General features: G+C 41.4%; 13 non-coding genes across 13 annotated transcripts; all 13 read right to left on the minus strand.

The window, feature by feature from the left end:
- Positions 1 to 314: 314 nt before the first annotated feature.
- Positions 315 to 396, minus strand: trnas-gcu (transfer RNA serine (anticodon GCU)). The gene has a single exon. It is a non-coding gene; the product is annotated as a tRNA-Ser (tRNA).
- Positions 397 to 3891: 3495 nt separating this feature from the next.
- Positions 3892 to 3973, minus strand: trnas-gcu (transfer RNA serine (anticodon GCU)). The gene has a single exon. It is a non-coding gene; the product is annotated as a tRNA-Ser (tRNA).
- A 1699-nt stretch (positions 3974 to 5672) lies between these two features.
- trnas-gcu (transfer RNA serine (anticodon GCU)) lies at positions 5673 to 5754 on the minus strand. The gene has a single exon. It is a non-coding gene; the product is annotated as a tRNA-Ser (tRNA).
- Positions 5755 to 7459: 1705 nt separating this feature from the next.
- trnas-gcu (transfer RNA serine (anticodon GCU)) lies at positions 7460 to 7541 on the minus strand. The gene has a single exon. It is a non-coding gene; the product is annotated as a tRNA-Ser (tRNA).
- A 1704-nt stretch (positions 7542 to 9245) lies between these two features.
- On the minus strand, positions 9246 to 9327 carry trnas-gcu (transfer RNA serine (anticodon GCU)). The gene has a single exon. It is a non-coding gene; the product is annotated as a tRNA-Ser (tRNA).
- A 1711-nt stretch (positions 9328 to 11038) lies between these two features.
- Positions 11039 to 11120, minus strand: trnas-gcu (transfer RNA serine (anticodon GCU)). Its single transcript has one exon. It is a non-coding gene; the product is annotated as a tRNA-Ser (tRNA).
- Positions 11121 to 12822: 1702 nt separating this feature from the next.
- trnas-gcu (transfer RNA serine (anticodon GCU)) lies at positions 12823 to 12904 on the minus strand. The gene has a single exon. It is a non-coding gene; the product is annotated as a tRNA-Ser (tRNA).
- A 1700-nt stretch (positions 12905 to 14604) lies between these two features.
- trnas-gcu (transfer RNA serine (anticodon GCU)) lies at positions 14605 to 14686 on the minus strand. Its single transcript has one exon. It is a non-coding gene; the product is annotated as a tRNA-Ser (tRNA).
- A 1699-nt stretch (positions 14687 to 16385) lies between these two features.
- On the minus strand, positions 16386 to 16467 carry trnas-gcu (transfer RNA serine (anticodon GCU)). Its single transcript has one exon. It is a non-coding gene; the product is annotated as a tRNA-Ser (tRNA).
- Positions 16468 to 18166: 1699 nt separating this feature from the next.
- Positions 18167 to 18248, minus strand: trnas-gcu (transfer RNA serine (anticodon GCU)). The gene has a single exon. It is a non-coding gene; the product is annotated as a tRNA-Ser (tRNA).
- Positions 18249 to 21731: 3483 nt separating this feature from the next.
- On the minus strand, positions 21732 to 21813 carry trnas-gcu (transfer RNA serine (anticodon GCU)). Its single transcript has one exon. It is a non-coding gene; the product is annotated as a tRNA-Ser (tRNA).
- Positions 21814 to 23515: 1702 nt separating this feature from the next.
- On the minus strand, positions 23516 to 23597 carry trnan-guu (transfer RNA asparagine (anticodon GUU)). Its single transcript has one exon. It is a non-coding gene; the product is annotated as a tRNA-Asn (tRNA).
- Positions 23598 to 25308: 1711 nt separating this feature from the next.
- Positions 25309 to 25390, minus strand: trnas-gcu (transfer RNA serine (anticodon GCU)). The gene has a single exon. It is a non-coding gene; the product is annotated as a tRNA-Ser (tRNA).
- Between the last annotated feature and the right edge of the window lie 1436 nt (positions 25391 to 26826).

Consider the following 26826-nt stretch of genomic DNA (forward strand, 5'->3'; position numbering starts at 1 on the left):
GAATGTAACTACTTAGAAGAGGGGCATGAGTGTAATGTTGCTTTCACACTGAGTTCGATTCGGTGTCACATTTGAGTGGGGCAGCTAGCTGCCTTTCGACGCTTGTCAAATTCGTCGCATGATGTATGTCCGAAAATGACTTGACACGCTGAATGCTAAACACACCACAGGACCCTTGAATATAATCAGAACATTGGTGTAGGAGTGAATGTGGACAATCCTTACACACAAATTGCATTTGGTGTGAACACAGCTTAAAACTTGTCATGGTGCTACTGAACAACGTCTGTTGACACTCCAAAAGAAAAAATACACGATGAGGATGGGATTTGAACCCATGCGTGCAAAGCACAATGGATTAGCAGTCCATCTCCTTAACCTCTCGGACACCTCATCTGGAATTCAATTCTTTCGTGACACCACTGGTCTCATAAACTCGTATGCCATCATTGGCCTCGTGCGGCCTGTGGCATCTTGAGGTAGCCCATTATTTCCAGCTACTCAAGCAAGTTGGGATTTTTTAAAAACTAATAATGTGCCAGTATGTGGATATACAACAAGGTTAGAAGGACCTGTGCTCTCATTGTGGCCAAAAGGACTTTTGGATTTGAGCAACCAATCAGAGCATTTTGCTAGGGAATTACTTCAAATGGCAGAGTGCTTGCTTTGCATGTGAGAACGAGGGGGATAGATGTCCACATTCTGCACAACATTTTCTTTTGTATCTACGTTTCATCAAACTGTTGGTGCAAGAAGCATGTACTTATGAGATGAGTTGCAGAGTTTGGTCTGTTGTTGGTATGGAATTTACCTTTAAGGAATACTTGTTGATCAGGGATTTCTGTTCTTGACAGATAGTGCCCCTGTGGCTTTCAGGTGTTGATGTCAATGATTAGAATTCCGTGGGTTCCCCAAAAGCCAGAGTGAGATTCATTGAGCGCTCTTGATCATGATAAGAAATGAGTCTATGTACATGCTGACAGAGTGGTTGACTGCGAGTAAAAAGATGCATGCAAATTCACCATCAGAAAAGGTAAAGATCAGAACGACTTGTTTGTTGATTACCTTTCATTTGGCAGAGTTGGTAATGAGTCAAGTTTCAAATCTGCAGATCCTTGTAGATGGCCCGTGTGTTTATATTATCTTTGTAAACATGGCGTGTCCAACCCTTCTAGCATTAGCTTTGCAACTGTGGAGGCAAATATAGAATCGTGTGGTTTTTAACCACTGGAAAAAGTTGATATTTTGGAGAGAAAAAGCCGCAAAAACAGTGTTTGGATACGCACCGAAGCTACGAAGAACTGTCACAGCCAAACAAAAAGTGTCATTAAACATTTGGCATAAAAACACAGTTGATTCGTAGGGGAATTAGCTCAAGTGGTAGAGCGCTCGCTTTGCATGTGAGAGGTAGAGGGATCGATGCCCTCATTCTCCATTATCCTGAGCTCCTGTCTATTGATCATCAAATACAGTCCTTTAGATGTACCCTCATTGGGAATCATACTACATGTCTTTACACCAATGCCCATTAAAAACATTGCAAAATGCTGACCGAGCTTTCAAACTGCTGCAACTACCTTACCGTCTTTCAGATGTTTATGACAAAAGCTTTCATTGAAGTCAGGGCTTTGAAAGTGTTTACTGAAACACCTGCTCCTTGCAACCATCAACAAAGATAGTGTGAGTGCAGTTGACGCAGACAAGGTAATAGATGCAACTGCATGAATGCATTCATAAGACCTTTTCTTGTTGGGTATTGCTGCTGTTGTTTTGGATGTTGGTAAGAATGTAACTACTTAGAAGAGGGGCATGAGTGTAATGCTGCTTTCACACTGAGTTCGATTCGGTGTTGCATTTGAGTGGGGCAGCTAGCTGCCTTTCGACGCTTGTCAAATTCGTCGCATGATGTATGTCCGAAAATGACTTGACATGCTGAATTCTAAACACACCAAAGGACCCTTGAATTTAATCAGAACATTGATGTAGGAGTGAATGTGGACAATCCTTACACAAAAATTGCATTTGGTGTGAACACAGCTTAAAACTTGTCATGGTGCTACCGAACAACGTCTGTTGACACTCCAAAAGACAAAACACACAATGAGGATGGGAATTGAACCCATGCGTGCAAAGCACAATGGGTTAGCAGTCCATCTCCTTAACCTCTCGGACACCTCATCTGGAAATTAATTCTTTCGTGACACCACTGGTCTCATAAACTCGTATGCCATCATTGGCCTCGTGCGGCCTGTGGCATCTTGAGGTAGCCTATTATTTCCAGCTACTCAAGCAAGTTGGGATTTTTTAAAAACTAATAATGTGCCAGTATGTGGATATACAACAAGGTTAGAAGGACCTGTGCTCTCATTGTGGCCAAAAGGACTTTTGGATTTGAGCAACCAATCAGAGCATTTTGCTAGGGAATTACTTCAAATGGCAGAGTGCTTGCTTTGCATGTGAGAACAAGGGGGATAGATGTCCACATTCTGCACAACATTTTCTTTTGTATCTACGTTTCATCAAACTGTTGGTGCAAGAAGCAAGTACTTATGAGATGAGTTGCAGAGTTTGGTCTGTTGTTGGTATGGAATTTACCTTTAAGGAATACTTGTTGATCAGGGATTTGTGTTCTTGACAGATAGTGCCTCTGTGGCTTTCAGGTGTTGATGTCAATGATTACAATTCCGTGGGTTCCCCAAAAGCCAGAGTGACATTCATTGAGCGCTCTTGATCATGATAAGAAATGAGTCTATGTACATGCTGACAGAGTGGTTGACTGCGAGTAAAAAGATGCATGCAAATTCACCATCAGAAAAGGTAAAGATCAGAACGACTTGTTTGTTGATTACCTTTCATTTGGCAGAGTTGGTAATGAGTCAAGTTTCAAATCTGCAGATCCTTGTAGATGGCCCGTGTGTTTATATTATTTTTGTAAACATGGCGTGTCCAACCCTTCTAGCATTAGCTTTGCAACTGTGGAGGCAAATATAGAATCGTGTGGTTTTTAACCACTGGAAAAAGTTGATATTTTGGAGAGAAAAAGCCGCAAAAACAGTGTTTGGATATGCACCGAAGCTACGAAGAACTGTCACAGCCATACAAAAAGTGTCATTAAACATTTGGCATAAAAACGCAGTTGATTCGTAGGGGAATTAGCTCAAGTGGTAGAGCGCTCGCTTTGCATGTGAGAGGTAGAGGGATCGATGCCCTCATTCTCCATTATCCTGAGCTCCTGTCTATTGATCATCAAACACAGTCCTTTAGATGTACCCTCATTGGGAATCATACTACATGTCTTTGCACCAATGCCCATTAAAAACATTGCGAAATGCTGACCGAGCTTTCAAACTGCTGCAAGTACCTTACTGTCTTTCAGATGTTTATGACAAAAGCTTTCATTCAAGTGAGGGCTTTTAAAGCTTTGAAAGTGTTTACTGAAACACCTGCTCCTTGCAACCATCAACAAAGATAGTGTGAGTGCAGTTGACGCAGACAAGGTAATAGATGCAACTGCATGAATGCATTCATAAGACCTTTTCTTGTTGGGTATTGCTGCTGTTGTTTTGGATGTTGGTAAGAATGTAACTACTTAGAAGAGGGGCATGAGTGTAATGCTGCTTTCACACTGAGTTCGATTCTGTGTCACATTTGAGTGGGGCAGCTAGCTGCCTTTATACGCTTGTCAAATTCGTCGCACGATGTATGTCCGAAAATGACTTGACACGCTGAATGCTAAACACACCACATGACCCTTGAATATAATCAGAACATTGGTGTAGGAGTGAATGTGGACAATCCTTACACACAAATTGCATTTGGTGTGAACACAGCTTAAAACTTGTCATGGTGCTACTGAACAACGTCTGTTGACACTCCAAAAGAAAAAATACACAATGAGGATGGGATTTGAACCCATGCGTGCAAAGCACAATGGATTAGCAGTCCATCTCCTTCACCTCTCGGACACCTCATCTGGAATTCAATTCTTTCGTGACACCACTGGTCTCATACAATCGTATGCCATCATTGGCCTCGTGCGGCCTGTGGCATCTTGAGGTAGCCCATTATTTCCAGCTACTCAAGCAAGTTGGGATTTTTTAAAAACTAAAAATGTGCCAGTATGTGGATATACAACAAGGTTAGAAGGACCTGTGCTCTCATTGTGGCCAAAAGGACTTTTGGATTTGAGCAACCAATCAGAGCATTTTGCTAGGGAATTACTTCAAATGGCAGAGTGCTTGCTTTGCATGTGAGAACAAAGGGGATAGATGTCCACATTCTGCAAAACATTTTCTTTTGTATCTACGTTTCATCAAACTGTTGGTGCAAGAAGCATGTACTTATGAGATGAGTTGCAGAGTTTGGTCTGTTGTTGGTATGGAATTTACCTTTAAGGAATACTTGTTGATCAGGGATTTCTGTTCTTGACAGATAGTGCCTCTGTGGCTTTCAGGTGTTGATGTTAATGATTAGAATTCCGTGGGTTCCCCAAAAGCCAGAGTGACATTCATTGAGCGCTCTTGATCATGATAAGAAATGAGTCTATGTACATGCTGACAGAGTGGTTGACTGCGAGTAAAAAGATGCATGCAAATTCACCATCAGAAAAGGTAAAGATCAGAACGACTTGTTTGTTGATTACCTTTCATTTGGCAGAGTTGGTAATGAGTCAAGTTTCAAATCTGCAGATCCTTGTAGATGGCCCGTGTGTTTATATTATCTTTGTAAACATGGCGTGTCCAACCCTTCTAGCATTAGCTTTGCAACTGTGGAGGCAAATATAGAATCGTGTGGTTTTTAACCACTGGAAAAAGTTGATATTTTGGAGAGAAAAAGCCGCAAAAACAGTGTTTGGATATGCACCGAAGCTACGAAGAACTGTCACAGCCATACAAAAAGTGTCATTAAACATTTGGCATAAAAACACAGTTGATTCGTAGGGGAATTAGCTCAAGTGGTAGAGCGCTCGCTTTGCATGTGAGAGGCAGAGGGATCGGTGCCCTCATTCTCCATTATCCTGAGCTCCTGTCTGTTGATCATCAAATACAGTCCTTTAGATGTACCCTCATTGGGAATCATACTACATGTCTTTACACCAATGCCCATTAAAAACATTGCAAAATGCTGACCGAGCTTTCAAACTGCTGCAACTACCTTACTGTCTTTCAGATGTTTATGACAAAAGCTTTCATTCAAGTCAGGGCTTTGAAAGTGTTTACTGAAACACCTGCTCCTTGCAACCATCAACAAAGATAGTGTGAGTGCAGTTGACGCAGACAAGGTAATAGATGCAACTGCATGAATGCATTCATAAGACCTTTTCTTGTTGGGTATTGCTGCTGTTGTTTTGGATGTTGGTAAGAATGTAACTACTTAGAAGAGGGGCATGAGTGTAATGCTGCTTTCACACTGAGTTCGATTCGGTGTTGCATTTGAGTGGGGCAGCTAGCTGCCTTTCGACGCTTGTCAAATTCGTCGCATGATGTATGTCCGAAAATGACTTGACATACTGAATTCTAAACACACCAAAGGACCCTTGAATTTAATCAGAACATTGATGTAGGAGTGAATGTGGACAATCCTTACACACAAATTGCATTTGGTGTGAACACAGCTTAAAACTTGTCATGGTGCTACTGAACGTCTGTTGACACTCCAAAAGAAAAAATACACGATGAGGATGGGATTTGAACCCATGCGTGCAAAGCACAATGGATTAGCAGTCCATCTCCTTAACCTCTCGGACACCTCATCTGGAATTCAATTCTTTCGTGACACCACTGGTCTCATAAACTCGTATGCCATCATTGGCCTCGTGCGGCCTGTGGCATCTTGAGGTAGCCCATTATTTCCAGCTACTCAAGCAAGTTGGGATTTTTTAAAAACTAAAAATGTGCCAGTATGTGGATATACAACAAGGTTAGAAGGACCTGTGCTCTCATTGTGGCCAAAAGGACTTTTGGATTTGAGCAACCAATCAGAGCATTTTGCTAGGGAATTACTTCAAATGGCAGAGTGCTTGCTTTGCATGTGAGAACGAGGGGGATAGATGTCCACATTCTGCACAACATTTTCTTTTGTATCTACGTTTCATCAAACTGTTGGTGCAAGAAGCATGTACTTATGAGATGAGTTGCAGAGTTTGGTCTGTTGTTGGTATGGAATTTACCTTTAAGGAATACTTGTTGATCAGGGATTTGTGTTGTTGACAGATAGTGCCCCTGTGGCTTTCAGGTGTTGATGTCAATGATTAGAATTCCGTGGGTTCCCCAAAAGCCAGAGTGAGATTCATTGAGCGCTCTTGATCATGATAAGAAATGAGTCTATGTACATGCTGACAGAGTGGTTGACTGCGAGTAAAAAGATGCATGCAAATTCACCATCAGAAAAGGTAAAGATCAGAACGACTTGTTTGTTGATTACCTTTCATTTGGCAGAGTTGGTAATGAGTCAAGTTTCAAATCTGCAGATCCTTGTAGATGGCCCGTGTGTTTATATTATCTTTGTAAACATGGCGTGTCCAACCCTTCTAGCATTAGCTTTGCAACTGTGGAGGCAAATATAGAATCGTGTGGTTTTTAACCACTGGAAAAAGTTGATATTTTGGAGAGAAAAAGCCGCAAAAACAGTGTTTGGATACGCACCGAAGCTACGAAGAACTGTCACAGCCAAACAAAAAGTGTCATTAAACATTTGGCATAAAAACACAGTTGATTCGTAGGGGAATTAGCTCAAGTGGTAGAGCGCTCGCTTTGCATGTGAGAGGTAGAGGGATCGATGCCCTCATTCTCCATTATCCTGAGCTCCTGTCTATTGATCATCAAATACAGTCCTTTAGATGTACCCTCATTGGGAATCATACTACATGTCTTTACACCAATGCCCATTAAAAACATTGCAAAATGCTGACCGAGCTTTCAAACTGCTGCAACTACCTTACTGTCTTTCAGATGTTTATGACAAAAGCTTTCATTCAAGTCAGGGCTTTGAAAGTGTTTACTGAAACACCTGCTCCTTGCAACCATCAACAAAGATAGTGTGAGTGCAGTTGAAGCAGACAAGGTAATAGATGCAACTGCATGAATGCATTCATAAGACCTTTTTTCTTGTTGGGTATTGCTGCTGTTGTTTTGGATGTTGGTAAGAATGTAACTACTTAGAAGAGGGGCATGAGTGTAATGCTGCTTTCACACTGAGTTCGATTCTGTGTCACATTTGAGTGGGGCAGCTAGCTGCCTTTCGACGCTTGTCAAATTCGTCGCACGATGTATGTCCGAAAATGACTTGACACGCTGAATGCTAAACACACCACAGGACCCTTGAATATAATCAGAACATTGATGTAGGAGTGAATGTGGACAATCCTTACACACAAATTGCATTTGGTGTGAACACAGCTTAAAACTTGTCATGGTGCTACTGAACAACGTCTGTTGACACTCCAAAAGAAAAAAATACACGATGAGGATGGGATTTGAACCCATGCGTGCAAAGCACAATGGATTAGCAGTCCATCTCCTTAACCTCTCGGACACCTCATCTGGAATTCAATTCTTTCGTGACACCACTGGTCTCATAAACTTGTATGCCATCATTGGCCTCGTGCGGCCTGTGGCATCTTGAGGTAGCCTATTATTTCCAGCTACTCAAGCAAGTTGGGATTTTTTAAAAACTAAAAATGTGCCAGTATGTGGATATACAACAAGGTTAGAAGGACCTGTGCTCTCATTGTGGCCAAAAGGACTTTTGGATTTGAGCAACCAATCAGAGCATTTTGCTAGGGAATTACTTCAAATGGCAGAGTGCTTGCTTTGCATGTGAGAACGAGGGGGATAGATGTCCACATTCTGCACAACATTTTCTTTTGTATCTACGTTTCATCAAACTGTTGGTGCAAGAAGCATGTACTTATGAGATGAGTTGCAGAGTTTGGTCTGTTGTTGGTATGGAATTTACCTTTAAGGAATACCTGTTGATCAGGGATTTGTGTTGTTGACAGATAGTGCCCCTGTGGCTTTCAGGTGTTGATGTCAATGATTAGAATTCCGTGGGTTCCCCAAAAGCCAGAGTGAGATTCATTGAGCGCTCTTGATCATGATAAGAAATGAGTCTATGTACATGCTGACAGAGTGGTTGACTGCGAGTAAAAAGATGCATGCAAATTCACCATCAGAAAAGGTAAAGATCAGAACGACTTGTTTGTTGATTACCTTTCATTTGGCAGAGTTGGTAATGAGTCAAGTTTCAAATCTGCAGATCCTTGTAGATGGCCCGTGTGTTTATATTATCTTTGTAAACATGGCGTGTCCAACCCTTCTAGCATTAGCTTTGCAACTGTGGAGGCAAATATAGAATCGTGTGGTTTTTAACCACTGGAAAAAGTTGATATTTTGGAGAGAAAAAGCCGCAAAAACAGTGTTTGGATACGCACCGAAGCTACGAAGAACTGTCACAGCCAAACAAAAAGTGTCATTAAACATTTGGCATAAAAACACAGTTGATTTGTAGGGGAATTAGCTCAAGTGGTAGAGCGCTCGCTTTGCATGTGAGAGGTAGAGGGATCGATGCCCTCATTCTCCATTATCCTGAGCTCCTGTCTATTGATCATCAAATACAGTCCTTTAGATGTACCCTCATTGGGAATCATACTACATGTCTTTACACCAATGCCCATTAAAAACATTGCAAAATGCCGACCGAACTTTCAAACTGCTGCAACTACCTTCATGTTTTTCAGATGTTTTTGACAAAAGCTTTCATTCAAGTCAGGGCTTTGAAAGTGTTTACTGAAACACCTGCTCCTTGCAACCATCAACAAAGATAGTGTGAGTGCAGTTGAAGCAGACAAGGTAATAGATGCAACTGCATGAATGCATTCATAAGACCTTTTTTCTTGTTGGGTATTGCTGCTGTTGTTTTGGATGTTGGTAAGAATGTAACTACTTAGAAGAGGGGCATGAGTGTAATGCTGCTTTCACACTGAGTTCGATTCTGTGTCACATTTGAGTGGGGCAGCTAGCTGCCTTTCGACGCTTGTCAAATTCGTCGCACGATGTATGTCCGAAAATGACTTGACACGCTGAATGCTAAACACACCACAGGACCCTTGAATATAATCAGAACATTGATGTAGGAGTGAATGTGGACAATCCTTACACACAAATTGCATTTGGTGTGAACACAGCTTAAAACTTGTCATGGTGCTACTGAACAACGTCTGTTGACACTCCAAAAGAAAAAATACACGATGAGGATGGGATTTGAACCCATGCGTGCAAAGCACAATGGATTAGCAGTCCATTTCCTTAACCTCTCGGACACCTCATCTGGAATTCAATTCTTTCGTGACACCACTGGTCTCATAAACTCGTATGCCATCATTGGCCTCGTGCGGCCTGTGGCATCTTGAGGTAGCCTATTATTTCCAGCTACTCAAGCAAGTTGGGATTTTTTAAAAACTAAAAATGTACCAGTATGTGGATATACAACAAGGTTAGAAGGACCTGTGCTCTCATTGTGGCCAAAAGGACTTTTGGATTTGAGCAACCAATCAGAGCATTTTGCTAGGGAATTACTTCAAATGGCAGAGTGCTTGCTTTGCATGTGAGAACAAGGGGGATAGATGTCCACATTCTGCACAACATTTTCTTTTGTATCTACGTTTCATCAAACTGTTGGTGCAAGAAGCATGTACTTATGAGATGAGTTGCAGAGTCTGGTCTGTTGTTGGTATGGAATTTACCTTTAAGGAATACTTGTTGATCAGGGATTTCTGTTCTTGACAGATATTGCCTCTGTGGCTTTCAGGTGTTGATGTCAATGATTAGAATTCCGTGGGTTCCCCAAAAGCCAGAGTGACATTCATTGAGCGCTCTTGATCATGATAAGAAATGAGTCTATGTACATGCTGACAGAGTGGTTGACTGCGAGTAAAAAGATGCATGCAAATTCACCATCAGAAAAGGTAAAGATCAGAACGACTTGTTTGTTGATTACCTTTCATTTGGCAGAGTTGGTAATGAGTCAAGTTTCAAATCTGCAGATCCTTGTAGATGGCCCGTGTGTTTATATTATCTTTGTAAACATGGCGTGTCCAACCCTTCTAGCATTAGCTTTGCAACTGTGGAGGCAAATATAGAATCGTGTGGTTTTTAACCACTGGAAAAAGTTGATATTTTGGAGAGAAAAAGCCGCAAAAACAGTGTTTGGATATGCACCGAAGCTACGAAGAACTGTCACAGCCATACAAAAAGTGTCATTAAACATTTGGCATAAAAACACAGTTGATTCGTAGGATAATTAGCTCAAGTGGTAGAGCGCTCACTTTGCATGTGAGAGGTAGAGGGAGTAATGCCCTCATTCTCCATTATCCTAAGCTCCTGTCTGTTGATCATCAAATACAGTCCTTTAGATGTCCCCTCATTGGGAATCATAATACATGTCTTTGCACCAATGCCCATTAAAAACATTGCAAAATGCTGACTGAGCTTTCAAACTGCTGCAAGTACCTTACTGTCTTTCAGATGTTTATGACAAAAGCTTTCATTCAAGTCAGGGCTTTTAAAGCTTTGAAAGTGTTTACGGAAACACCTGCTCCTTGCAACCATCAACAAAGATAGTGTGAGTGCAGTTGAAGCAGACAAGGTAATAGATGCAACTGCATGAATGCATTCATAAGACCTTTTCTTGTTGGGTATTGCTGCTGTTGTTTTGGATGTTGGTAAGAATGTAACTACTTAGAAGAGGGGCATGAGTGTAATGCTGCTTTCACACTGAGTTCGATTCTGTGTCACATTTGAGTGGGGCAGCTAGCTGCCTTTCGACGCTTGTCAAATTCGTCGCACGATGTATGTCCGAAAATGACTTGACACGCTGAATGCTAAACACACCACAGGACCCTTGAATATAATCAGAACATTGATGTAGGAGTGAATGTGGACAATCCTTACACACAAATTGCATTTGGTGTGAACACAGCTTAAAACTTGTCATGGTGCTACTGAACAACGTCTGTTGACACTCCAAAAGAAAAAATACACGATGAGGATGGGATTTGAACCCATGCGTGCACAGCACAATGGATTAGCAGTCCATCTCCTTAACCTCTCGGACACCTCATCTGGAATTCAATTCTTTCGTGACACCACTGGTCTCATAAACTTGTATGCCATCATTGGCCTCGTGCGGCCTGTGGCATCTTGAGGTAGCCTATTATTTCCAGCTACTCAAGCAAGTTGGGATTTTTTAAAAACTAAAAATGTGCCAGTATGTGGATATACAACAAGGTTAGAAGGACCTGTGCTCTCATTGTGGCCAAAAGGACTTTTGGATTTGAGCAACCAATCAGAGCATTTTGCTAGGGAATTACTTCAAATGGCAGAGTGCTTGCTTTGCATGTGAGAACAAGGGGGATAGATGTCCACATTCTGCACAACATTTTCTTTTGTATCTACGTTTCATCAAACTGTTGGTGCAAGAAGCATGTACTTATGAGATGAGTTGCAGAGTTTGGTCTGTTGTTGGTATGGAATTTACCTTTAAGGAATACTTGTTGATCAGGGATTTCTGTTCTTGACAGATAGTGCCTCTGTGGCTTTCAGGTGTTGATGTCAATGATTAGAATTCCGTGGGTTCCCCAAAAGCCAGAGTGAGATTCATTGAGCGCTCTTGATCATGATAAGAAATGAGTCTATGTACATGCTGACAGAGTGGTTGACTGCGAGTAAAAAGATGCATGCAAATTCACCATCAGAAAAGGTAAAGATCAGAACGACTTGTTTGTTGATTACCTTTCATTTGGCAGAGTTGGTAATGAGTCAAGTTTCAAATCTGCAGATCCTTGTAGATGGCCCGTGTGTTTATATTATCTTTGTAAACATGGCGTGTCCAACCCTTCTAGCATTAGCTTTGCAACTGTGGAGGCAAATATAGAATCGTGTGGTTTTTAACCACTGGAAAAAGTTGATATTTTGGAGAGAAAAAGCCGCAAAAACAGTGTTTGGATATGCACCGAAGCTACGAAGAACTGTCACAGCCATACAAAAAGTGTCATTAAACATTTGGCATAAAAACACAGTTGATTCGTAGGGGAATTAGCTCAAGTGGTAGAGCGCTCGCTTTGCATGTGAGAGGTAGAGGGATCGATGCCCTCATTCTCCATTATCCTGAGCTCCTGTCTGTTTATCATCAAATACAGTCCTTTAGATGTACCCTCATTGGGAATCATACTACATGTCTTTACACCAATGCCCATTAAAAACATTGCAAAATGCTGACCGAGCTTTCAAACTGCTGCAACTACCTTACTGTCTTTCAGATGTTTATGACAAAAGCTTTCATTCAAGTCAGGTCTTTGAAAGTGTTTACTGAAACACCTGCTCCTTGCAACCATCAACAAAGATAGTGTGAGTGCAGTTGACGCAGACAAGGTAATAGATGCAACTGCATGAATGCATTCATAAGACCTTTTCTTGTTGGGTATTGCTGCTGTTGTTTTGGATGTTGGTAAGAATGTAACTACTTAGAAGAGGGGCGTGAGTGTAATGCTGCTTTCACACTGAGTTCGATTCTGTGTCACATTTGAGTGGGGCAGCTAGCTGCCTTTATACGCTTGTCAAATTCGTCGCACGATGTATGTCCGAAAATGACTTGACACGCTGAATGCTAAACACACCACATGACCCTTGAATATAATCAGAACATTGGTGTAGGAGTGAATGTGGACAATCCTTACACACAAATTGCATTTGGTGTGAACACAGCTTAAAACTTGTCATGGTGCTACTGAACAACGTCTGTTGACACTCCAAAAGAAAAAATACACAATGAGGATGGGATTTGAACCCATGCGTGCAAAGCACAATGGATTAGCAGTCCATCTCCTTAACCTCTCGGACACCTCATCTAGAATTCAATTCTTTCGTGACACCACTGGTCTCATAAAATCGTATGCCATCATTGGCCTCGTGCGGCCTGTGGCATCTTGAGGTAGCCCATTATTTCCAGCTACTCAAGCAAGTTGGGATTTTTTAAAAACTAAAAATGTGCCAGTATGTGGATATACAACAAGGTTAGAAGGACCTGTGCTCTCATTGTGGCCAAAAGGACTTTTGGATTTGAGCAACCAATCAGAGCATTTTGCTAGGGAATTACTTCAAATGGCAGAGTGCTTGCTTTGCATGTGAGAACAAGGGGGATAGATGTCCACATTCTGCACAACATTTTCTTTTGTATCTACGTTTCATCAAACTGTTGGTGCAAGAAGCATGTACTTATGAGATGAGTTGCAGAGTTTGGTCTGTTGTTGGTATGGAATTTACCTTTAAGGAATACTTGTTGATCAGGGATTTCTGTTCTTGACAGATAGTGCCTCTGTGGCTTTCAGGTGTTGATGTTAATGATTATAAATTCCGTGGGTTCCCCAAAAGCCAGAGTGACATTCATTGAGCGCTCTTGATCATGATAAGAAATGAGTCTATGTACATGCTGACAGAGTGGTTGACTGCGAGTAAAAAGATGCATGCAAATTCACCATCAGAAAAGGTAAAGATCAGAACGACTTGTTTGTTGATTACCTTTCATTTGGCAGAGTTGGTAATGAGTCAAGTTTCAAATCTGCAGATCCTTGTAGATGGCCCGTGTGTTTATATTATCTTTGTAAACATGGCGTGTCCAACCCTTCTAGCATTAGCTTTGCAACTGTGGAGGCAAATATAGAATCGTGTGGTTTTTAACCACCGGAAAAAGTTGATATTTTGGAGAGAAAAAGCCGCAAAAACAGTGTTTGGATATGCACCGAAGCTACGAAGAACTGTCACAGCCATACAAAAAGTGTCATTAAACATTTGGCATAAAAACACAGTTGATTCGTAGGGGAATTAGCTCAAGTGGTAGAGCGCTCGCTTTGCATGTGAGAGGTAGAGGGATCGATGCCCTCATTCTCCATTATCCTGAGCTCCTGTCTGTTGATCATCAAATACAGTCCTTTAGATGTACCCTCATTGGGAATCATACTACATGTCTTTACACCAATGCCCATTAAAAACATTGCAAAATGATGACCAAGCTTTCAAACTGCTGCAACTACCTTACTGTCTTTCAGATGTTTATGACAAAAGCTTTCATTCAAGTCAGGGCTTTGAAAGTGTTTACTGAAACACCTGCTCCTTGCAACCATCAACAAAGATAGTGTGAGTGCAGTTGACGCAGACAAGGTAATAGATGCAACTGCATGAATGCATTCATAAGACCTTTTCTTGTTGGGTATTGCTGCTGTTGTTTTGGATGTTGGTAAGAATGTAACTACTTAGAAGAGGGGCATGAGTGTAATGCTGCTTTCACACTGAGTTCGATTCGGTGTTGCATTTGAGTGGGGCAGCTAGCTGCCTTTCGACGCTTGTCAAATTCGTCGCATGATGTATGTCCGAAAATGACTTGACATGCTGAATTCTAAACACACCAAAGGACCCTTGATTTTAATCAGAACATTGATGTAGGAGTGAATGTGGACAATCCTTACACACAAATTGCATTTGGTGTGAACACAGCTTAAAACTTGTCATGGTGCTACTGAACGTCTGTTGACACTCCAAAAGAAAAAATACACAATGAGGATGGGATTTGAACCCATGCGTGCAAAGCACAATGGATTAGCAGTCCATCTCCTTAACCTCTCGGACACCTCATCTGGAATTCAATTCTTTCGTGACACCACTGGTCTCATAAACTCGTATGCCATCATTGGCCTCGTGCGGCCTGTGGCATCTTGAGGTAGCCCATTATTTCCAGCTACTCAAGCAAGTTGGGATTTTTTAAAAACTAAAAATGTGCCAGTATGTGGATATACAACAAGGTTAGAAGGACCTGTGCTCTCATTGTGGCCAAAAGGACTTTTGGATTTGAGCAACCAATCAGAGCATTTTGCTAGGGAATTACTTCAAATGGCAGAGTGCTTGCTTTGCATGTGAGAACGAGGGGGATAGATGTCCACATTCTGCACAACATTTTCTTTTGTATCTACGTTTCATCAAACTGTTGGTGCAAGAAGCATGTACTTATGAGATGAGTTGCAGAGTTTGGTCTGTTGTTGGTATGGAATTTACCTTTAAGGAATACTTGTTGATCAGGGATTTGTGTTGTTGACAGATAGTGCCCCTGTGGCTTTCAGGTGTTGATGTCAATGATTAGAATTCCGTGGGTTCCCCAAAAGCCAGAGTGAGATTCATTGAGCGCTCTTGATCATGATAAGAAATGAGTCTATGTACATGCTGACAGAGTGGTTGACTGCGAGTAAAAAGATGCATGCAAATTCACCATCAGAAAAGGTAAAGATCAGAACGACTTGTTTGTTGATTACCTTTCATTTGGCAGAGTTGGTAATGAGTCAAGTTTCAAATCTGCAGATCCTTGTAGATGGCCCGTGTGTTTATATTATCTTTGTAAACATGGCGTGTCCAACCCTTCTAGCATTAGCTTTGCAACTGTGGAGGCAAATATAGAATCGTGTGGTTTTTAACCACTGGAAAAAGTTGATATTTTGGAGAGAAAAAGCCGCAAAAACAGTGTTTGGATACGCACCGAAGCTACGAAGAACTGTCACAGCCAAACAAAAAGTGTCATTAAACATTTGGCATAAAAACACAGTTGATTCGTAGGGGAATTAGCTCAAGTGGTAGAGCGCTCGCTTTGCATGTGAGAGGTAGAGGGATCGATGCCCTCATTCTCCATCATCCTGAGCTCCTGTCTATTGATCATCAAATACAGTCCTTTAGATGTACCCTCATTGGGAATCATACTACATGTCTTTACACCAATGCCCATTAAAAACATTGCAAAATGCTGACCGAGCTTTCAAACTGCTGCAACTACCTTACCGTCTTTCAGATGTTTATGACAAAAGCTTTCATTGAAGTCAGGGCTTTGAAAGTGTTTACTGAAACACCTGCTCCTTGCAACCATCAACAAAGATAGTGTGAGTGCAGTTGACGCAGACAAGGTAATAGATGCAACTGCATGAATGCATTCATAAGACCTTTTCTTGTTGGGTATTGCTGCTGTTGTTTTGGATGTTGGTAAGAATGTAACTACTTAGAAGAGGGGCATGAGTGTAATGCTGCTTTCACACTGAGTTCGATTCGGTGTTGCATTTGAGTGGGGCAGCTAGCTGCCTTTCGACGCTTGTCAAATTCGTCGCATGATGTATGTCCGAAAATGACTTGACATGCTGAATTCTAAACACACCAAAGGACCCTTGAATTTAATCAGAACATTGATGTAGGAGTGAATGTGGACAATCCTTACACACAAATTGCATTTGGTGTGAACACAGCTTAAAACTTGTCATGGTGCTACTGAACGTCTGTTGACACTCCAAAAGAAAAAATACACAATGAGGATGGGATTTGAACCCATGCGTGCAAAGCACAATGGATTAGCAGTCCATCTCCTTAACCTCTCGGACACCTCATCTGGAATTCAATTCTTTCGTGACACCACTGGTCTCATAAACTCGTATGCCATCATTGGCCTCGTGCGGCCTGTGGCATCTTGAGGTAGCCCATTATTTCCAGCTACTCAAGCAAGTTGGGATTTTTTAAAAACTAAAAATGTGCCAGTATGTGGATATACAACAAGGTTAGAAGGACCTGTGCTCTCATTGTGGCCAAAAGGACTTTTGGATTTGAGCAACCAATCAGAGCATTTTGCTAGGGAATTACTTCAAATGGCAGAGTGCTTGCTTTGCATGTGAGAACAAGGGGGATAGATGTCCACATTCTGCACAACATTTTCTTTTGTATCTACGTTTCATCAAACTGTTGGTGCAAGAAGCATGTACTTATGAGATGAGTTGCAGAGTTTGGTCTGTTGTTGGTATGGAATTTACCTTTAAGGAATACTTGTTGATCAGGGATTTCTGTTCTTGACAGATAGTGCCTCTGTGGCTTTCAGGTGTTGATGTTAATGATTAGAATTCCGTGGGTTCCCCAAAAGCCAGAGTGACATTCATTGAGCGCTCTTGATCATGATAAGAAATGAGTCTATGTACATGCTGACAGAGTGGTTGACTGCGAGTAAAAAGATGCATGCAAATTCACCATCAGAAAAGGTAAAGATCAGAACGACTTGTTTGTTGATTACCTTTCATTTGGCAGAGTTGGTAATGAGTCAAGTTTCAAATCTGCAGATCCTTGTAGATGGCCCGTGTGTTTATATTATCTTTGTAAACATGGCGTGTCCAACCCTTCTAGCATTAGCTTTGCAACTGTGGAGGCAAATATAGAATCGTGTGGTTTTTAACCACTGGAAAAAGTTGATATTTTGGAGAGAAAAAGCCGCAAAAACAGTGTTTGGATACGCACCGAAGCTACGAAGAACTGTCACAGCCATACAAAAAGTGTCATTAAACATTTGGCATAAAAACACAGTTGATTCGTAGGGGAATTAGCTCAAGTGGTAGAGCGCTCGCTTTGCATGTGAGAGGTAGAGGGATCGATGCCCTCATTCTCCATTATCCTGAGCTCCTGTCTGTTGATCATCAAATACAGTCCTTTAGATGTACCCTCATTGGGAATCATACTACATGTCTTTACACCAATGCCCATTAAAAACATTGCAAAATGATGACCAAGCTTTCAAACTGCTGCAACTACCTTACTGTCTTTCAGATGTTTATGACAAAAGCTTTCATTCAAGTCAGGGCTTTGAAAGTGTTTACTGAAACACCTGCTCCTTGCAACCATCAACAAAGATAGTGTGAGTGCAGTTGACGCAGACAAGGTAATAGATGCAACTGCATGAATGCATTCATAAGACCTTTTCTTGTTGGGTATTGCTGCTGTTGTTTTGGATGTTGGTAAGAATGTAACTACTTAGAAGAGGGGCATGAGTGTAATGCTGCTTTCACACTGAGTTCGATTCGGTGTTGCATTTGAGTGGGGCAGCTAGCTGCCTTTCGACGCTTGTCAAATTCGTCGCATGATGTATGTCCGAAAATGACTTGACATGCTGAATTCTAAACACACCAAAGGACCCTTGAATTTAATCAGAACATTGATGTAGGAGTGAATGTGGACAATCCTTACACACAAATTGCATTTGGTGTGAACACAGCTTAAAACTTGTCATGGTGCTACTGAACGTCTGTTGACACTCCAAAAGAAAAAATACACAATGAGGATGGGATTTGAACCCATGCGTGCAAAGCACAATGGATTAGCAGTCCATCTCCTTAACCTCTCGGACACCTCATCTGGAATTCAATTCTTTCGGGACACCACTGGTCTCATAAACTCGTATGCCATCATTGGCCTCGTGCGGCCTGTGGCATCTTGAGGTAGCCTATTATTTCCAGCTACTCAAGCAAGTTGGGATTTTTTAAAAACTAAAAATGTGCCAGTATGTGGATATACAACAAGGTTAGAAGGACCTGTGCTCTCATTGTGGCCAAAAGGACTTTTGGATTTGAGCAACCAATCAGAGCATTTTGCTAGGGAATTACTTCAAATGGCAGAGTGCTTGCTTTGCATGTGAGAACGAGGGGGATAGATGTCCACATTCTGCACAACATTTTCTTTTGTATCTACGTTTCATCAAACTGTTGGTGCAAGAAGCATGTACTTATGAGATGAGTTGCAGAGTTTGGTCTGTTGTTGGTATGGAATTTACCTTTAAGGAATACTTGTTGATCAGGGATTTGTGTTGTTGACAGATAGTGCCCCTGTGGCTTTCAGGTGTTGATGTCAATGATTAGAATTCCGTGGGTTCCCCAAAAGCCAGAGTGAGATTCATTGAGCGCTCTTGATCATGATAAGAAATGAGTCTATGTACATGCTGACAGAGTGGTTGACTGCGAGTAAAAAGATGCATGCAAATTCACCATCAGAAAAGGTAAAGATCAGAACGACTTGTTTGTTGATTACCTTTCATTTGGCAGAGTTGGTAATGAGTCAAGTTTCAAATCTGCAGATCCTTGTAGATGGCCCGTGTGTTTATATTATCTTTGTAAACATGGCGTGTCCAACCCTTCTAGCATTAACTTTGCAACTGTGGAGGCAAATATAGAATCGTGTGGTTTTTAACCACTGGAAAAAGTTGATATTTTGGAGAGAAAAAGCCGCAAAAACAGTGTTTGGATACGCACCGAAGCTACGAAGAACTGTCACAGCCAAACAAAAAGTGTCATTAAACATTTGGCATAAAAACACAGTTGATTCGTAGGGGAATTAGCTCAAGTGGTAGAGCGCTCGCTTTGCATGTGAGAGGTAGAGGGATCGATGCCCTCATTCTCCATTATCCTGAGCTCCTGTCTATTGATCATCAAATACAGTCCTTTAGATGTACCCTCATTGGGAATCATACTACATGTCTTTACACCAATGCCCATTAAAAACATTGCAAAATGCTGACCGAGCTTTCAAACTGCTGCAACTACCTTACCGTCTTTCAGATGTTTATGACAAAAGCTTTCATTGAAGTCAGGGCTTTGAAAGTGTTTACTGAAACACCTGCTCCTTGCAACCATCAACAAAGATAGTGTGAGTGCAGTTGACGCAGACAAGGTAATAAATGCAACTGCATGAATGCATTCATAAGACCTTTTCTTGTTGGGTATTGCTGCTGTTGTTTTGGATGTTGGTAAGAATGTAACTACTTAGAAGAGGGGCATGAGTGTAATGCTGCTTTCACACTGAGTTCGATTCGGTGTTGCATTTGAGTGGGGCAGCTAGCTGCCTTTCGACGCTTGTCAAATTCGTCGCATGATGTATGTCCGAAAATGACTTGACATGCTGAATTCTAAACACACCAAAGGACCCTTGAATTTAATCAGAACATTGATGTAGGAGTGAATGTGGACAATCCTTACACAAAAATTGCATTTGGTGTGAACACAGCTTAAAACTTGTCATGGTGCTACCGAACAACGTCTGTTGACACTCCAAAAGACAAAACACACAATGAGGATGGGAATTGAACCCATGCGTGCAAAGCACAATGGGTTAGCAGTCCATCTCCTTAACCTCTCGGACAACTCATCTGGAAATTAATTCTTTCGTGACACCACTGGTCTCATAAACTCCTATGCCATCATTGGCCTCGTGCGGCCTGTGGCATCTTGAGGTAGCCCATTATTTCCAGCTACTCAAGCAAGTTGGGATTTTTTAAAAACTAATAATGTGCCAGTATGTGGATATACAACAAGGTTAGAAGGACCTGTGCTCTCATTGTGGCCAAAAGGACTTTTGGATTTGAGCAACCAATCAGAGCATTTTGCTAGGGAATTACTTCAAATGGCAGAGTGCTTGCTTTGCATGTGAGAACAAGGGGGATAGATGTCCACATTCTGCACAACATTTTCTTTTGTATCTACGTTTCATCAAACTGTTGGTGCAAGAAGCATGTACTTATGAGATGAGTTGCAGAGTTTGGTCTGTTGTTGGTATGGAATTTACCTTTAAGGAATACTTGTTGATCAGGGATTTGTGTTCTTGACAGATAGTGCCTCTGTGGCTTTCAGGTGTTGATGTCAATGATTAGAATTCCGTGGGTTCCCCAAAAGCCAGAGTGACATTCATTGAGCGCTCTTGATCATGATAAGAAATGAGTCTATGTACATGCTGACAGAGTGGTTGACTGCGAGTAAAAAGATGCATGCAAATTCACCATCAGAAAAGGTAAAGATCAGAACGACTTGTTTGTTGATTACCTTTCATTTGGCAGAGTTGGTAATGAGTCAAGTTTCAAATCTGCAGATCCTTGTAGATGGCCCGTGTGTTTATATTATTTTTGTAAACATGGCGTGTCCAACCCTTCTAGCATTAGCTTTGCAACTGTGGAGGCAAATATAGAATCTTGTGGTTTTTAACCACAGGAAAAAGTTGATATTTTGGAGAGAAAAAGCCGCAAAAACAGTGTTTGGATACGCACCGAAGCTACGAAGAACTGTCACAGCCATACAAAAAGTGTCATTAAACATTTGGCATAAAAACACAGTTGATTCGTAGGGGAATTAGCTCAAGTGGTAGAGCGCTCGCTTTGCATGTGAGAGGTAGAGGGATCGATGCCCTCATTCTCCATTATCCTGAGCTCCTGTCTATTGATCATCAAATACAGTCCTTTAGATGTACCCTCATTGGGAATCATACTACATGTCTTTACACCAATGCCCATTAAAAACATTGCAAAATGCTGACCGAGCTTTCAAACTGCTGCAACTACCTTACTGTCTTTCAGATGTTTATGACAAAAGCTTTCATTCAAGTCAGGGCTTTGAAAGTGTTTACTGAAACACCTGCTCCTTGCAACCATCAACAAAGATAGTGTGAGTGCAGTTGAAGCAGACAAGGTAATAGATGCAACTGCATGAATGCATTCATAAGACCTTTTCTTGTTGGGTATTGCTGCTGTTGTTTTGGATGTTGGTAAGAATGTAACTACTTAGAAGAGGGGCATGAGTGTAATGCTGCTTTCACACTGAGTTCGATTCTGTGTCACATTTGAGTGGGGCAGCTAGCTGCCTTTCGACGCTTGTCAAATTCGTCGCACGATGTATGTCCGAAAATGACTTGACACGCTGAATGCTAAACACACCACAGGACCCTTGAATATAATCAGAACATTGATGTAGGAGTGAATGTGGACAATCCTTACACACAAATTGCATTTGGTGTGAACACAGCTTAAAACTTGTCATGGTGCTACTGAACGTCTGTTGACACTCCAAAAGAAAAAATACACAATGAGGATGGGATTTGAACCCATGCGTGCAAAGCACAATGGATTAGCAGTCCATCTCCTTAACCTCTCGGACACCTCATCTGGAATTCAATTCTTTCGTGACACCACTGGTCTCATAAACTCGTATGCCATCATTGGCCTCGTGCGGCCTGTGGCATCTTGAGGTAGCCCATTATTTCCAGCTACTCAAGCAAGTTGGGATTTTTTAAAAACTAAAAATGTGCCAGTATGTGGATATACAACAAGGTTAGAAGGACCTGTGCTCTCATTGTGGCCAAAAGGACTTTTGGATTTGAGCAACCAATCAGAGCATTTTGCTAGGGAATTACTTCAAATGGCAGAGTGCTTGCTTTGCATGTGAGAACAAGGGGGATAGATGTCCACATTCTGCACAACATTTTCTTTTGTATCTACGTTTCATCAAACTGTTGGTGCAAGAAGCATGTACTTATGAGATGAGTTGCAGAGTCTGGTCTGTTGTTGGTATGGAATTTACCTTTAAGGAATACTTGTTGATCAGGGATTTCTGTTCTTGACAGATATTGCCTCTGTGGCTTTCAGGTGTTGATGTCAATGATTAGAATTCCGTGGGTTCCCCAAAAGCCAGAGTGAGATTCATTGAGCGCTCTTGATCATGATAAGAAATGAGTCTATGTACATGCTGACAGAGTGGTTGACTGCGAGTAAAAAGATGCATGCAAATTCACCATCAGAAAAGGTAAAGATCAGAACGACTTGTTTGTTGATTACCTTTCATTTGGCAGAGTTGGTAATGAGTCAAGTTTCAAATCTGCAGATCCTTTTAGATGACCCGTGTGTTTATATTATCTTTGTAAACATGGCGTGTCCAACCCTTTTAGCATTAGCTTTGCAACTGTGGAGGCAAATATAGAATCGTGTGGTTTTTAACCACTGGAAAAAGTTGATATTTTGGAGAGAAAAAGCCGCAAAAACAGTGTTTGGATATGCACCGAAGCTACGAAGAACTGTCACAGCCATACAAAAAGTGTCATTAAACATTTGGCATAAAAACACAGTTGATTCGTAGGATAATTAGCTCAAGTGGTAGAGCGCTCGCTTTGCATGTGAGAGGTAGAGGGATCGATGCCCTCATTCTCCATTATCCTGAGCTCCTGTCTATTGATCATCAAATACAGTCCTTTAGATGTACCCTCATTGGGAATCATACTACATGTCTTTACACCAATGCCCATTAAAAACATTGCAAAATGCTGACCGAGCTTTCAAACTGCTGCAACTACCTTACTGTCTTTCAGATGTTTATGACAAAAGCTTTCATTCAAGTCAGGGCTTTGAAAGTGTTTACTGAAACACCTGCTCCTTGCAACCATCAACAAAGATAGTGTGAGTGCAGTTGAAGCAGACAAGGTAATAGATGCAACTGCATGAATGCATTCATAAGACCTTTTCTTGTTGGGTATTGCTGCTGTTGTTTTGGATGTTGGTAAGAATGTAACTACTTAGAAGAGGGGCATGAGTGTAATGCTGCTTTCACACTGAGTTCGATTCTGTGTCACATTTGAGTGGGGCAGCTAGCTGCCTTTATACGCTTGTCAAATTCGTCGCACGATGTATGTCCGAAAATGACTTGACACGCTGAATGCTAAACACACCACAGGACCCTTGAATATAATCAGAACATTGATGTAGGAGTGAATGTGGACAATCCTTACACACAAATTGCATTTGGTGTGAACACAGCTTAAAACTTGTCATGGTGCTACTGAACAATGTCTGTTGACACTCCAAAAGAAAAAATACACAATGAGGATGGGATTTGAACCCATGCGTGCAAAGCACAATGGATTAACAGTCCATCTCCTTAACCTCTCGGACACCTCATCTGGTATTCAATTCTTTCGTGACACCACTGGTCTCATAAACTCGTATGCCATCATTGGCCTCGTGCGGCCTGTGGCATCTTGAGGTAGCCTATTATTTCCAGCTACTCAAGCAAGTTGGGATTTTTTAAAAACTAAAAATGTGCCAGTATGTGGATATACAACAAGGTTAGAAGGACCTGTGCTCTCATTGTGGCCAAAAGGACTTTTGGATTTGAGCAACCAATCAGAGCATTTTGCTAGGGAATTACTTCAAATGGCAGAGTGCTTGCTTTGCATGTGAGAACAAGGGGGATAGATGTCCACATTCTGCACAACATTTTCTTTTGTATCTACGTTTCATCAAACTGTTGGTGCAAGAAGCATGTACTTATGAGATGAGTTGCAGAGTCTGGTCTGTTGTTGGTATGGAATTTACCTTTAAGGAATACTTGTTGATCAGGGATTTCTGTTCTTGACAGATATTGCCTCTGTGGCTTTCAGGTGTTGATGTCAATGATTAGAATTCCGTGGGTTCCCCAAAAGCCAGAGTGAGATTCATTGAGCGCTCTTGATCATGATAAGAAATGAGTCTATGTACATGCTGACAGAGTGGTAGACTGCGAGTAAAAAGATGCATGCAAATTCACCATCAGAAAAGGTAAAGATCAGAACGACTTGTTTGTTGATTACCTTTCATTTGGCAGAGTTGGTAATGAGTCAAGTTTCAAATCTGCAGATCCTTTTAGATGACCCGTGTGTTTATATTATCTTTGTAAACATGGCGTGTCCAACCCTTCTAGCATTAGCTTTGCAACTGTGGAGGCAAATATAGAATCGTGTGGTTTTTAACCACTGGAAAAAGTTGATATTTTGGAGAGAAAAAGCCGCAAAAACAGTGTTTGGATATGCACCGAAGCTACGAAGAACTGTCACAGCCATACAAAAAGTGTCATTAAACATTTGGCATAAAAACACAGTTGATTCGTAGGATAATTAGCTCAAGTGGTAGAGCGCTCGCTTTGCTTGTGAGAGGTAGAGGGAGTAATGCCCTCATTCTCCATTATCCTGAACTCCTGTCTGTTGATCATCAAACACAGTCCTTTAGATGTCCCCTCATTGGGAATCATACTACATGTCTTTGCACCAATGCCCATTAAAAACATTGCAAAATGCTGACTGAGCTTTCAAACTGCTGCAAGTACCTTACTGTCTTTCAGATGTTTATGACAAAAGCTTTCATTCAAGTCAGGGCTTTTAAAGCTTTGAAAGTGTTTACTGAAACACCTGCTCCTTGCAACCATCAACAAAGATAGTGTGAGTGCAGTTGACGCAGACAAGGTAATAGATGCAACTGCATGAATGCATTCATAAGACCTTTTCTTGTTGGGTATTGCTGCTGTTGTTTTGGATGTTGGTAGGAATGTAACTACTTAGAAGAGGGGCATGAGTGTAATTTTGCTTTCACACTGAGTTCGATTCGGTGTCACATTTGACTGGGGCAGCTAGCTGCCTTTCGACGCTTGTCAAATTCGTCGCATGATGTATGTCCGAAAGTGACTTGACACGCTGAATGCTAAACACACCACAGGACCCTTGAATATAATCAGAACATTGGTGTAGGAGTGAATGTGTACAATCCTTACACACAAATTGCATTTGGTGTGAACACAGCTTAAAACTTGTCATGGTGCTACTGAACAACGTCTGTTGACACTCCAAAAGAAAAAATACACGATGAGGATGGGATTTGAACCCATGCGTGCAAAGCACAATGGATTAGCAGTCCATCTCCTTAACCTCTCGGACACCTCATCTGGAATTCAATTCTTTCGTGACACCACTGGTCTCATAAACTCGTATGCCATCATTGGCCTCGTGCGGCCTGTGGCATCTTGAGGTAGCCCATTATTTCCAGCTACTCAAGCAAGTTGGGATTTTTTAAAAACTAAAAATGTGCCAGTATGTGGATATACAACAAGGTTAGAAGGACCTGTGCTCTTTTGTGGCCAAAAGGACTTTTGGATTTGAGCAACCAATCAGAGCATTTTGCTAGGGAATTACTTCAAATGGCAGAGTGCTTGCTTTGCATGTGAGAACAAGGGGGATAGATGTCCACATTCTGCACAACATTTTCTTTTGTATCTACGTTTCATCAAACTGTTGGTGCAAGAAGCATGTACTTATGAGATGAGTTGCAGAGTTTGGTCTGTTGTTGGTATGGAATTTACCTTTAAGGAATACTTGTTGATCAGGGATTTCTGTTCTTGACAGATAGTGCCTCTGTGGCTTTCAGGTGTTGATGTCAATGATTAGAAATTCCGTGGGTTCCCCAAAAGCCAGAGTGAGATTCATTGAGCGCTCTTGATCATGATAAGAAATGAGTCTATGTACATGCTGACAGAGTGGTTGACTGCGAGTAAAAAGATGCATGCAAATTCACCATCAGAAAAGGTAAAGATCAGAACGACTTGTTTGTTGATTACCTTTCATTTGGCAGAGTTGGTAATGAGTCAAGTTTCAAATCTGCAGATCCTTGTAGATGGCCCGTGTGTTTATATTATCTTTGTAAACATGGCGTGTCCAACCCTTCTAGCATTAGCTTTGCAACTGTGGAGGCAAATATAGAATCGTGTGGTTTTTAACCACTGGAAAAAGTTGATATTTTGGAGAGAAAAAGCCGCAAAAACAGTGTTTGGATATGCACCGAAGCTACGAAGAACTGTCACAGCCATACAAAAAGTGTCATTAAACATTTGGCATAAAAACGCAGTTGATTCGTAGGGGAATTAGCTCAAGTGGTAGAGCGCTTGCTTTGCATTTGAGAGGTAGAGGGATCGATGCCCTCATTCTCCATTATCCTGAGCTCCTGTTTGATCATCAAATACAGTCCTTTAGATGTCCCCTCATTGGGAATCATACTACATGTCTTTGCACTAATGCCCATTAAAAACATTGCAAAATGCTGACTGAGCTTTCAAACTGCTGCAAGTACCTTACTGTCTTTCAGATGTTTATGACAAAAGCTTTCATTCAAGTCAGGGCTTTTAAAGCTTTGAAAGTGTTTACTGAAACACCTGCTCCTTGCAACCATCAACAAAGATAGTGTGAGTGCAGTTGACGCAGACAAGGTAATAGATGCAACTGCATGAATGCATTCATAAGACCTTTTCTTGTTGGGTATTGCTGCTGTTGTTTTGGATGTTGGTAGGAATGTAACTACTTAGAAGAGGGGCATGAGTGTAATGTTGCT

This window comes from Oryzias latipes, chromosome 1, assembly GCF_053564925.1.
Source record: "Oryzias latipes strain Hd-rR chromosome 1, Olatipes_Hd-rR_3.1".
Classification (NCBI taxonomy): domain Eukaryota; kingdom Metazoa; phylum Chordata; class Actinopteri; order Beloniformes; family Adrianichthyidae; genus Oryzias; species Oryzias latipes.